Raw genomic sequence first — 13,456 nt, 5'->3', positions numbered from 1 at the left:
AGCCTCTCAAGGCACGCACAAGTGATTTGCGCAGCTCTGATGATTGATTTGAGGTGAGGACTCTCTGGTTTCTTGCAGAGCCCTCCTTTCACTAGTGCTGGTCATAGGCAGTCCAGAGGAGCTAGTGGGGCTGCTTAAATTTCTGGCCTCCCAGCAGTCTATCTGTGAAGACTGTGTAGGGCTCAGAGCCTGCCCATGTCTGTACAGAGGTGATGAGCACAGGGAGCAGAGCAACAGTGCAGCCTCTTGCTCCGCAGCCCTGACCTCTGCCATGCCCGTGTTTCCTCCTGCCTGGGGCTGGGGAAGGGCAGAGGTAAACCCCTGCTCCTTCAGCAGTCTGATTGTGGGGAGGATCCCTCACGAAAGACTCCCAACCTCATAGAAATTCTAATAAAATGCAAAGAGGGTAAGAGCTGCACTAATAATTGTGTTGACTTGTGCCCTCAGAGGTTTGCATCGATTGCATTGGCCACGCTAACCCAGGAGAAGAAAAAGCCCAGAGAACTGTCTTTTTCTCTCTTGCTCCCTGCCTACCCTAATTGGAAAATCTGAACATATTGACCTGATGTGCAACTTTTCCTGGATTTTATTCCTCATCAAATTGTATGAAAAGAAGGAAATCAGCTAAATGATTTTACGCTAGAATTCTGGACAGACAGATTGAATTCGTGTAATAACAACATGGACTCTCTTAAAAGGAGTCAATGCAAGCGTGACCTTTTCAGGCAAGTTGCCAAACTCTGGATTATTTAATGTACCAGTTACTTGATTATTGAAAGTGCTAATCAGCAACATAATCCTTGATGTTAAAGTTTAGTCTCTCCATCAGGGTGCAGACTGTCAAGCTGTTCAAGCTTGATGCAATTTGAAGAACCAGCAAAAGATGTCTCAGTGCCAAAGTCCTACCATGATAAAGGAATGAAGCTAAGAAGAATATTCTGTTGAGTCTTATTTTTTCAAGTTTGAGCAACGGGAGTTTCTAAAATTAGCAGCGTTAGCATTGTCTGCCTCCATGCTTTATGTCCAGGTGGGATCGGTTTTAACCCTCCAGTTTTGGTGTCAAGGTTTCCTAAAGCAAATAAATGAAAACACTAAGGTCTGCTTGGATTTAACATGACAGCTATGGTAAATTAAATGAGAAAATTAAGTGGCACATGCTACCCTCACAACCAGCTTCTCTGTGTGTGTGTGTTGCCTAATCCTATTTGGGGGCAGAGAGGTAAGAAAAGGAAGGAGTTTTTCTGCTTGTGTCAGCAGAGTTTCTCCCAGAAATAATCGAAATAGTAGGAGTATGGCCACCTACAGAGCCAACCCGTATGTCCTGGGGTCAGCATCCACTGAGTTATAGGCCCAGACCTCCAGCTATCTAGTCCATACATTGTAGTCGTAAAAGTATACAACATGCAGAACGCTCCAGTTCAGAGCAGAAGTAATATATATCCCACTGTGAGCTCCCCTGCCCATTATGGTCCAGCACAAGTTTTCCTGCTCTGGTCAGGATTCCTGAGGCAAGGGGCATAGCTATTAACCTCCCTTTTTGCCTTAAGAGTTTTTATCACTCACCTGTCACTGTAGCATCTATCTACCAGCATTTTACCCTGCCCTGCATGCTATGATCAGGACAGATTTTGACCTTAAAGGTATACTTGAAAACAGATTTCTGTATTTAAACACATTTTTATGCTAGTCGTCTTCGTTGACACAGTACTATGGGCCAGAGCCTTAGCTAATTTTAACTGGATTTAGTTCCATTGGTGCTAAACTAATTTAAATCAGCAGAGTAATTGGACTCATACACTTAACACCTACTCTTCTGGTTCAGAAGTTTTCCTTCACCTGGCTTCTTATGAGTCTACAGAAATTTTCCATTTATCCAAAGAGGGAGAGGACAGACTGTTAACAGAACAAAGCCTTAAACACATTTCCTTGGAACTGAAACTTCGCCCTTGAGAGCTGCCTGGCTCCAGCAGTGTGATCTTACGTTTCAAAATTGCCTGTGTAGCTTCTCAGATATATTAAATCAGAAAAAGGATTTCCCAGGGAAAAAGAAGGAAAAAAAGAAAGAAAAAAATAGGTCCTCAAAGTGGTGAAGTATGAAATGACATACTTCCAGGGTAGCTTTCAGCTCCCACATGTTGCTGCCGGGGTGTGGGAGCGCTAACTTCCGTCTCAGTGGCAGTAAATAGCAGGCTGGTGGTACGCTGCCGTAGATGACTGCACTCTCTTTGAATCAAAGAAACAAGTCTTAATTTCTGATGGGTTTCTCTTGCTTTCCTATAAAACCTCCTAGGGCATATGTTTCAAATATGAAGTCTGATTCTTGAGCCCAATTTAGAAAATAACTACACCTGGTCTGATTTGCAAAGGTAGTGAGCGTCTAGGGCTCTTGGCGAATGAAACAACAGCCAGACCTTCGGCCAGCAAAACCCACCATAACTCAGTTGACAGACCAACAGAAATCTGCAGAGCCTGCAGCTCCTGGAGACTGTAGCCTACCAGAAGCTGGGACCACTGAATTCAGAGATCATTTCGATGCTTATGTGCCCTTATTAGTTTTAATTGTCTTGTGAAATGAAAATTATTTGATCTGAAATAAGCATCTAATCCGTGCCATTCTCTAAGGTGGTACAACCCACACTCATATTGAAATGACGAGTTACTTAAAATTCTTTGCCAGGCTTTAAAGACTGACCAGGCACTTTCATAATATAAGGGCTAACACTCCTCTTATATAAGGTGATGCAAAGCAGATTACGCTGCATTCGAAATTTAAGCGTGAAATGGGCGTAGGGGGAGATTGTAGCTCTCCATCAGCCTGTTCTTGCACTGTCAAGCTACCAAAGTCAGTGGGCAGGGGAAGTTTATGGGGGAAAAAAGCACAACTCATGATTAAATACAGAGTCCCTAACAACAAAGACCATAGTAAAACAGACCGGCACGCTTGTAAAAACATCATCTGAGACAACAATTGCCTTTACATTCAGAGGCTGAGATGCTGGACAGTAAGTGTCTGATTGCCCCTGAAATCTGATAAGGAGCTAAGCACCTAATAGCCTTTGTGAAGCTTGACCCTGAAACAATCACGGCCAACTTCACTGCAGAGTGGTGAGCTCTGAACAACTGTGAGGAGCTTCTAAACTATTGCTCGGTATTATGAGCAGCACCTGAAAGTGGGTCAGAAAGAAGCAAAACACTTTTGAGGACTGTAGTTGTGAAAATGTTGGACATAATCAGCAGTGACCAATAGTTTTTAAGGTAAAATTAAATTCTTGTTAAAAAAGCAGTGGGAGATTCAGGCAAAACAGAAGCAAAGCTGTTTGAGCAAGAAATCACAAGGAAATTGGACTGTGGCAAACAAGCCTTTCTAAAACCCGTTTTGTTTCCAGATTACCTGCTGAGTCTCTCCTGACTATTTTTAGGTCCCATAGAGCAAAACAGGCAAGTTAAGCGCATTCCTGGGTGCTTCCATTAGTCAAGGCCTCACAGCTGAGACCTGCTAATTGTTACCTCATTTACACTATTTTGATAATGAGCTGCATTTCACTCCTGGGACCAGAGGTTGTGTTTGGAAGCATGTGTGATTATCTCGTGAGAGCCGTGAATCGAAGTGACCTCTGACATTTTGCAGAACCCTCAACTATTCAACGTTTGCTTCTACCATGAAAATTACAGCTAATTAAATATCTGGGCTTGATCCTGTGCAGTACTGTGTGCACTCAGTGCTCGGTGCCTCTAATGCCAGTTGAATGCCCTCGGCACGTTACAGACCAAGGTCCTGCCTCTGACTCATTTGCATGGCTTTACTTCCCCAGACATGATTTTGGTATTTGAAAAGAATGGTATTTCTGTGCAACATGTGTCTCAATTTGTAATGATATCCTCCTTGCAGCTGGCTTGCTTTTCCAAGTGTTTCTGAAACATTACTGTCTTACATTTGAGCCAACCTACAATAACAAATTATCTACAGGCAAAGAGGCTGAACTGCGTTTGTCGAGAGGACACCCCACTCCCTGCTGCACTCCATCTTCCAGTCCCAGTTTCAGACTTTCAGGCTGTGTACTGTAATCATCTTCTGTGGAAGCACACATTTCCAAAAATGAAAAGAAATAAAAAAATTAAAAAGAATAAGAGTTTTAGGGATTGGGTAGTGCAGAGTGAAATAAGTATTGAGTTCCGACCTCTCTGGAAAGATCTGCATCCCATCATTGGCCAATTGATATTGAAACCTATGGTTAGAGCAATTTTCAGCTATTTATTTGGAGCCCACGTGGTTAAATGTAAAACTTTGAGTTGCCTGCTTATGCTTCAAATATTTATAACCTTTCATAAACCACTTGTGCTGCCATTTCTAAGTTGCTTATCCAAAAAGAGGGGAAAAAAACCCTTTCCCACAGGAATTCCCTGATTGAGAGATGCTTGAACACAAGCAGCAAAATAAGATACATGATGAAACCACTGAAAATTTGAATTCTGACCATAAATTTCAAAGATCAATTAAAATGCCAATTCAGTTTTATTTGAAGCCATTTACCAATTATTGCTGAACTGGTTGTCTTGGTGGTAAAAATATTATTCCTGTTTTCTTGAAGTGGGAGGGGAGGCGGGAAATAGAGAAAATCTAAAACGAGGATTGGGTCCAATGCATGTTGCTGTGTCCAGCAGTGCTGGGGATAAGGGAGATCCCCAAGGTGCCTGGCACTGCACTGAGGTCTGTGCCAGGTCTCATCTGCTTGCTCCCTATGTGTTCTAGGTGGATTTTTCCTCTTCCTTCCCCCACAGTATAATCTACCTGACATTTTGGCCACCTGAGCATGCCTCCTTGCTTTTGCATGAGTCTACATCTGCTCTCCCTTAGGCTGAAACGAACCAGGATGGAGGCTGTGAAAACCAGGGAGAAACTCCATGGGGACAGTGCCAGGCATGCAGCCCTGGATGGTCACAGACAGAGGTGTTGTTTGTGGGAAAATGGGAAAATGTTGATTGCTTCCTGATATGGGATGTTGAAACTTTTCACTGAAAAGATTCAGTGCTGCTTCTGCAAAAGAATATTACTGTTGTTGTTGTTATTGTTGCAGATTGTTGTTATTGTTATTTTGTGGTCCACAGTAGCATTTCAGATTAAAAAGCCAGGCCCGAGTGTAACCCAGGTGAGGATGAGGACTGTCACAGGGAGATATGGACTGTTGCTCAGCAAGACCCCCATCCCCACCATTGGTCCTCCTCCACGCTGCTACCCACAGTTATCTGCCTTTTTCTGGCTATTTAGCTGGGTTTACTGGAGAGATCGGCTTGGGAAAGAAAATTGAGAAGCACCTCAGAATAGCCAAAAGACTCGTGGTTTGGGCCCACAGGAGGCTGCTGAAATTCAAGTTGAAGTTTCTATTCTATTCAGACAAAATCAGAGGCTTAAAGAAGGGTTATCACATCGCAGTGGTTGCCTGTTTTCAGGAAAGGAGAGCAGAAACTGTCTGGATTTGGGTTTCCTTCTGTTTGAGTTTTTATGTTTTGATTTTTTGTTTGTTATTTTTTTGCAAAAAGATCCTTGCAAAGTTTCAGCTTTATCCAAGTGCAGAATGGGAGAATTAGTTGACAATTTGGCAGGGTTTTTTTCAAAAGGAAGATCATATCTGCTGTCACATCTGCACATGAAGCATCAGTGGGGCAAGGCAAATTATTTACAGGCCTGCCAAATACACTGGTGCTGCACTAACTGGAGGGCAATGCTGCCTTGTTGTTGTGGAGATACACCCAGTTACCCCAGTATAAAGCAGGCTCTGCTTCAGGCAGGCTCTGTGGGCTGCTTTAGGGGACATGGCCAGAGGCAGCGGGTGCTGCAGCTGAGAGTAGAAGTGCAGAACTGTGGCGGCATTTTCCTCTTTGCATGATTTGTGTACATACCTCAAAATGCCCCAAAATGCAAACTAGAGATCTCCCTGACAGTGGAAGCCTGAAGAGAGACGGTGCCATGGGGCTGGGCTGGAGGGCTGGCTGACATTGGGTTTGTCTTTAGTTCAGATTGAAAGTGAAGGGGATTTTTCATGAACTCACTGAGCAATTGCTCTGTAAAAGGTTAAACCACAAGAAACTTCTTTGAAATGGTGAAGAATTGTATAAAGAAAATATTTAGAGAGGTTCTGGGGAGACTGCTACATTGAAAAGTAGAAAGTGGTATAGGTGGGGAAGGAAGGATGACAGCAGTCGAGAAACTTGACAGCAGCACAGATGCTGGAGTCTAGGAAACAGCCCAAATGTTCAACATAGCCTACAAGACTGGTCTCCTCTGCCTGTCTCCAAAGTTAGTGGATAGAGAGGCTCTTCCCAGGTGCATTTCAGAGCACCAAACACAGTGCCTGCTGTGGAGTACCCCTGGGTGTGGGAAGGAGAATGAGGGCACTGGTCCCCCTAGGTAAAAGTTGGTGACCCCCTGCCTCTCCTGTACAAGGAGAGGAAAGGAGAAAGCAGTGTGATTCGGTGGGGAGCCGCTTTCTCAAAAAGCTTGACAGTGGTGGGACCATGAGGAAATGGAAATTTAAAATGCTGCAGCTTGGGTTCCTGGTGGCAGCTGTTTTGCCCAGGAGAAGCCAAACCTGAAGGGGAGAGAAGGTGCCGTGTCCCCTGGGTTTGTGCAGAGCAAAGTTGAGAGGTAAAGTTGCGTTGCTGCTTTGTGGTACCGGGGAGGGTCTGCAGCAGCCCAGGCCATTTCCCCACATGTCTGCTAAATTTAGGGAATGCTGTTCCCACTGGCTATGAAGATGAGCTGCATGCTTACCCAGACCAAGACTGTACTCTATTTTGGGGGGGGGGGGGGGCACTGTCTTTATGGAAGTGTAGAATGGAGGGAAGAGACTCCTTTTCCCTGTGCTTTATGCTGTATTCCTGCCATGGAGCCTGGGACTGGAACAAAACAGTCAAGAACAGACTGTGCTGTTAGATAGCTGGGGTTTAACAATTGTCAGCATTTTTGAAAGAGGTAGGAAGGGCTTCGTTTCTCTTCAGCAAATTGGCTGCCTGATAAATCCAGGAGTGCAGACCCCACATCTTCTTGTTGATTATCAGCATCTCTTCCACAGTGATGATTCCTTTTCTCCCTCTTTGTAGAGGTGCTTTTCCCTTGAGCCGTGCAGGACCACAAAGGAGAGTCTGGAACTGTATTTCCACCGTTTCCTTCCTACATGACAAGGGCATGGTGACATACATGCCTGTTCCTAAGTTCACTAGCTAGTTTCAGGGTTCAGTTTAACATACATGGAATTATTTTAGCGAGAGATGGTACTAAATGTACCAGCAAGGGGTTGAACATAGATGTAAACTGATGAAACTTCCCTAAAGGCTTTTCTAGCAATAGATGCAGAGAAGCAGGAGTCAGTCCACAACAGACCTCCTGCTTTCCAGTTCATGTTTCTTTGTCAAGGTCCTTCCCTCAGTACAAGGTGACTGGATGTGATTGCAAGCATGATCTCTGGTGCATCCTTGAAACAAGTCAGTCGCAGAGTTTGGGGTGACTAAGCTGTCCCTACCACTTCTTCTGCCTAGGCATAAAAGGAGAGCAAATCCCAAGCCTCTTCCCCAGTGCACTCCTTAAAGTCACAATGTCTGCTCACATAACAGCTCACGTTTCACTAGTTGGGAGAACCTGAGTTGCATATCTGACCCAAAGCTGAGAAGGATCCATAGCTTAGAAGATCAGAGCAGAAGGTAAACACCACCTTTGAAATCAAAGGTTAGTGCTTAAGGACCCTGCTTGTTATCCCATTCGTGCTAAAGGCCGCCTCTGACTCTTGCAATGTGGCATCCTTTCAGTTAGCTCATGGAAAGATAAATCATCAAGTATTCAAAGGGGAAGGTTTTAATGAAGAAGCCTGAACTGCTTTAAGAATTGCTAAAAAAAAAATAATAATAATTTACAGAACTATTACAAGTAACAGATGATTCCAGAGAGTGTTTCCAGGGCTGAGCTTGCTCCCATGCTGACTTTAGCTGCACTCTTGTGGTTTAGCTTCAGAGCAGTTTCCCTGAGAAAATAATTGCAGTGCCTTTACTCTAGGGCCATGCACGTCCCAGATGAACTAGGCCTCTTTTAGCACATCAGCATTCATTGTCTGGGTGAATTAAGTGCTGTGCTAAATGATGGAAACTCTGCCATGCCAGCCCACATGAACGGTTCCTTCAGCCTTCCCCACCCAGTCTCCACTTTTTTCTGAACAATAAGATGTGAATCTGGAGACAAATGTTCAGTGGAGAGCAGAACTGGGGGGAAGCAACCATGGAAAAAACTAGGGGGGGTGGGGGGGTGTCCGTGTGCACGCATGTGTCCAAAAGCATGTCAATGCCATGGCCCCTCTGAGGAGGTGGGACATGACTGGGGAGGGCACTGGGTAGAAGCAGCTCTTTCTGGCGGCTGTCACTGCCAGCAGGAGCGTGCTGCCAGTGTGGCAACGCTTGGCCCGTGGGGCAGTGTGGGAGCAGGCACGCAGGTCTGGGTGCTTGGGTGTGCTGTAGGTCTGCAGCAGCGCTGGGGAAGGGTGGGCTAGCTGTAGGAGAGGAGGAGGGAAGCTCACTGGGGAGGCTTTGCCCCAGCTGCCAAACTGTCCTGCCAGGCTCTAACTGTGTTGTTCCAAGCAAGGATTTAAATCCTCACGTGTCAGGGCATAAACCAAAGAGGAAGCCCAGTGTCGGTGCAGGCTGTTTCATTGCTGCCCGTTGCTCAGGTTATGACTAACAGCCACAGAGGTGCAGCTCTCGCCTGCTGTCCAGGGGAGCTGCATCACTGTCTGAGCCCACACAGACGAGCCTCCAAGTTACCTGCTTGAGCTGGGTCATCATCCAGTTATTCACATTTTCCTTCCCCACCCCTTGCACTGACAGTAGGGCAGAAATGAGCCTTCCTACTTGTCTTTCTGTCATCTTTTCCATGCTGCCTCCTGGGGTTGGAACTACAGCCTGCCTTTGACTTCTAGGTGGTCTTCCAACCCAGGATCAGCCCAGCCCTGCTTAGCTTTGGGAAGCAGGCAAAACACAGTGTGCTTACCTCAGTGCAAAAAAGCTCAACTCCATGGCTTTATGCTTACAAAAATTCTTCTTATGTGGCTCATTTATTTTTTTTTTGCAATTTTTTAATCTGATAAGCGATATTTGATGTGTGTTGAAGGCAAGATCATCTGGGGTGAAGAGCATATGTTGCTCTCCTAAAAGTGTTTTGTTTTGAGGGGGAGATATAAATAGATGACTTTATTGTACTGGCCATGCACGCTAGTGTTGGCATGAGGTGTATAACATCTAACTATGAAGTGGTGATGACTAGTGTGCTCTCATTTCTTTATAAAACTTTGCATGCTATGCCTGATATGGATTTTTATTCTGTCACTTGATCACTACAGAGATGCATTTATCAAACACAATTCCTGGCATATGAGCAAATCAACAAGGAAGGCCCTTCTCTCCCATCTGCACACCCTGTTGCACTGGGTCGGTCTGCAGTAGGGGAAAATAGGCAGGACTTAGAAAGCTAGCTGACTGCTTCATGCAGAAAACATCAAGAGCTAGTGAACTTCTTTATGTCCTCCCTCCCAAATCACTTATCACTCTATGCTATGCCATGCCATTTGAGACTGATTAGTGAGGGATGGAAATTCGTTTCCGTTGATGTATGGAAAGAGAGGAGCAGGCAAAATACCTAAAGTGCAGAGTGAGGATTCATGCAGACATTACAGGTTTTATTTTCTCTGCTTCCCTTTTTAGTTAAACTCAGAGCAAGATTTCAAGCCAAAAAGTGACAGAAAGCAGTTGTGTACTTTATGGGGAGTACTTTGTAGGTGGATACGTCCCAGTTCTCAGTCTAGTTCTTGTCCACAGCTCTCTGTACACACAAAGCTGCTCATCCTGCTGGGCACACTGCCTGAAAGCCCAAATGTTACTCCTTATTCTAGATACAGTGGTCTCTGTGCTCGGGGAGTTTATGCTGGTCAACATACTCAATGTGCCTTCCAGTCTCTGCCTTGGGAAGGGTGGAGTTTTGGCAGGAGGATACAAGCACAGTGATGAGAGGGATCACAGAGGAGCTGGCGTGAAGGGAAGACCATGGAGCAGACTGAGAAGGAACATGTGCCCCAGCACCAAAATTAAAGCTGATAAGTACTTCAGAGTTTCAGTCTGAATCTTTAGGGGACAGCAGATCCCATCCAAGGAGACGGAGTCCAAAGCACACCATGGAGAGGGAGAGGACAGTCCCTGCTGGACAGTCTACATGGTCAACTGATAAGGGAAGCAGAAGCCTGCGAGGCAAAGATGTATCACCCAGTAGCCCCTAGATTAACTCAAGCATCAGAAGCTTATCGCCACTGGGGTGGTGTTAGTTGCATTAGATTGATGAGAAAGTGATTTGGGTTTTCAAAAATGTAATTCCAAAGATTTTCATGAACTTGGCCTTCACCACTGGAAAAGCTCACCTTATTTTATGGGAGCTATCATGCAGCTTTCCGAAGGCCTCAAATTAATAGAACTATGTTTGCTCCAGTATTGTTCACCAGTCAAGGCACCGGTGGACTTCAGAAGGGGCTTGCCTAAATAAGTCCTGTGGGATGCATCCCTTTTGTGTCCTAAAAAATGAGAAAAGAAAGAAAAGCAGTCAGAATGTCTGATCAGGTAACAGGACCTGGAAATGAGGACCAGGATAGAAAAAGGGAACAACTGGGAAGTTAAATTATTTGCCTGATTCTATGATTTGCTGTAGCAGGATCTGGAGGGGTTTGTTCTCATGTCACACATGGTCCAGGGAAAAGTATGTGTTCAACACTGAAGATATCAGCTCTTGGTAGCAGTTTCCCTCAGGGAGAGTAATGCCTAGTTCTGCTTTGGGTCCTAAAATGCCTTTATTTGAATTCTGTTTGTCATGCTAGGCAGTGTCAGTCCCCATGCTCTGCTGGTTGTGACCGCCTGGCTCTGTAGCTGCTATGGTGCTGGTACAAGACTATTTGCAGGCCATCCCAAGAGAGTATCAAGGAGGTTGTGAGGGACTCCAGCCTGACCTCCTTCACTGCAGTTCAGTTTTGTTGTGTTGAGCATACATCTCTCTTTTGTATGACTACAAATCTGAGGAAAGACCAAGACGGGCATCTTCATTTTGCATGTGTAGTACAGATAGTACCTACAGGCTTAGGTCTGTTAGTGGGAGAGGCGTATTTTCATGGGATTGGAGCTGTCTCTGGATACTGTCCCAGTTTTTCCGTGAGACCGATAAGCCCTGCGGAGCTGCACACCAGCCCATGCAGTGAGATGTCTCTGGGGAGCCCTGGCACATGCGCTACTCCCTGTCCTATCTCCATCCCACATGCTGGAGAATCTTGGCCCAAATGCTTCTCCTTCTCTGACTCCTCTTTCCCACCTGTGCCATGCGGAGAGCAATACACCCCAGCTCTGTGAAGCACACTGAGATCAAGGGGTGAAGGGTGCTGTGTAAATGCAAGGTATTGTTATTCACCCGTGCTCTTGTAGGATGAAAGGCGCTCTATGGAACCCAGAGAATGAACTATTATTGTATTGATTTCCAGCTTTTTATCACAGGAATTCCTCCGTCTTCCTCCCCAGAAACCTCGGAGGGTGCATGTACCAACGGCCCTTGCGGCAGGAGGCCAAAGCGGTGTGCTCGTGTCTCATGCCCGCTGCCCACCCAGCATGAGGCTGTGCGTGATGCAAGCTCAGGCAGTGCCCAGCCCACCTGTGACGAGCCTCCCACCACTCGCCCTGACCACCTCTGCTTGTCTGCTTTGCAGGAACACGCGCCAACAGGGTACCTTGCATGGAGAAAGGGAGCAGAGCAAATCACGTCACTCCACCGAATGACACCAGCTGGTCCGCTCACCACACACTCTGGCTAAAAGTCCAGCAAAGAAAGCAGCTTCCCATCACGAAGCCCCTCCAAGGAAGCCTTGGTTCCATGGGTGCCTTTGACCCAGAAGACAGCACATCACGGACCCACACAGTGTGCTCAGCATTCCTGCGACCACCCCTCTTCTCCTCCAAGGAACACTTTTTCCTCTTGGTTTCTTGCTGGGGGGGATTTTTCGCCCTGGTTTCAAAAACCACACGGACCAACATAGGTACTTTTCCCTCTCTGACTTCAAAGTTCAGATATTTGAGACTGGACAATGATACGTTTTTGGGTTTTTTTTATTATTATTATTTTTTTCCTTTGAAAAACTGCTGTGGTTTTGCTGCTACACTAAGAATCGTGATTTGCATTGTATGGTTTTGGACCTATTCAAGTTTTGATGGGGGAAAGGGGTAATACTGGAGTAGCAACGCTTCAGAGTCATCTCTGTCCTACCCATGATGCACTTTTAAATGAAGAGTTAGAATATTTTATTGGCTAATATACTTTCCTTGTTATTTTTACAAAGGCCACCTTTATCCTTTCTAATGCCATATTTTCAGTGTTACACTTTTATGGCTTTTAATTTTTGATTTGACAGATGTAAGAAGCAGCATGAATAGTTTATACTGTGGTTTTTCAGAGACTGAATGCCAAGAGAACTCAGTAAATGTTTATTCTTCTCAGCTTTCTCTTTAAATTCCCCTAAATAGCGCCCCATTTGGGAACAGAGCAAGAGTGTTGAACTAAAGACCAAAATTCCCTCAAGGTGTAAAATAATCTGAGGGGAATATTTGCTGGGCGTCACAAAAGACTTGGATGAAATTTCAACCCTGATGGTTTTCAGTGATCCAGGAAGGCAGTGAGACAATCTCTCCATATGCATAGCCCTTTCATGATAATTAGAATGGTATGGACAAACCAATGAAAACAAGGGTAAAGTGAGAAAGATCCCCCATGATTCTGTTTCACTGTTTGCTTTCTCCTGTCATGGTTAAGAGAAATGTGCAATTCGATCCTCAATCAGTGGGTGGAGGATAACAGGGTAGAATTTACTTGTGTGCACTTGTACAGTTGTAGCCAAGAGTCCAAAAGTACACTAGAGCATGTTATACTGGCACTGAATTGGTAAGAGAGTCGTGGAGTATCCCATTCTGACAAATACACAAAAAAAAAAAAAAAAAAAAAAAAAAAAAAAGAAAAGGAAAAACCCACAAAAACCCCACAAAAAAATAAAAAACTAAAAAAAAGTAAAAAAAAAAATTCAGATCACCTTGTGATTCAGTGTAACTGTTTACTAACTCGAATAAAGCAATTGTTCACTCTTGAGTGTTCAGAGTACACCTTTTCTATAAGGCTGCTGCGGGGAAGTGAGGAACAGTTTGCAGGAGCAGTGTCTCTGACTGTGTCAGCGGTGTTGGGAGCAGGGTAGCAGAGTCAGTTGAACCAGAGCCTTGTAGTGATGGTGCACTATGAGCACTATGTATATACTGTATTTCTATATTTTCCTTTGTACAGATTCACTTAAGTCAAGCTACTGTTTTACAGGTGCTCCTTATTTATTAGAGCTGTGAAAGCTTGGAAAACACA

The 13,456-nt window shown here is 44.9% G+C and overlaps 1 protein-coding gene across 4 annotated transcripts in view; it reads left to right on the top strand.

The window, feature by feature from the left end:
* Positions 1-13,191, top strand: part of LOC121090022 (sine oculis binding protein homolog) — a 119,049-nt gene extending 105,858 nt beyond the window's left edge. For 3 of the 4 annotated variants that reach the window (XM_040597940.1, XM_040597939.1, XM_040597937.1), the window contains one exon: positions 11,769-13,191. The gene's annotated coding sequence lies outside the window, so the exon portion shown is untranslated. Of the gene's footprint in view, positions 1-11,546 lie in introns of all 4 variants that reach the window. The other variant, XM_040597938.1, reaches the window with a different exon arrangement.
* Positions 13,192-13,456: the final 265 nt, after the last annotated feature.

The sequence above is a fragment of the Falco naumanni genome, chromosome 6, assembly GCF_017639655.2.
Source record: "Falco naumanni isolate bFalNau1 chromosome 6, bFalNau1.pat, whole genome shotgun sequence".
Classification (NCBI taxonomy): Eukaryota; Metazoa; Chordata; class Aves; order Falconiformes; family Falconidae; genus Falco; species Falco naumanni.
The sequence above is the reverse complement of the archived record's forward strand: the minus strand, read 5'-3'. Positions and strand labels throughout refer to the sequence as shown.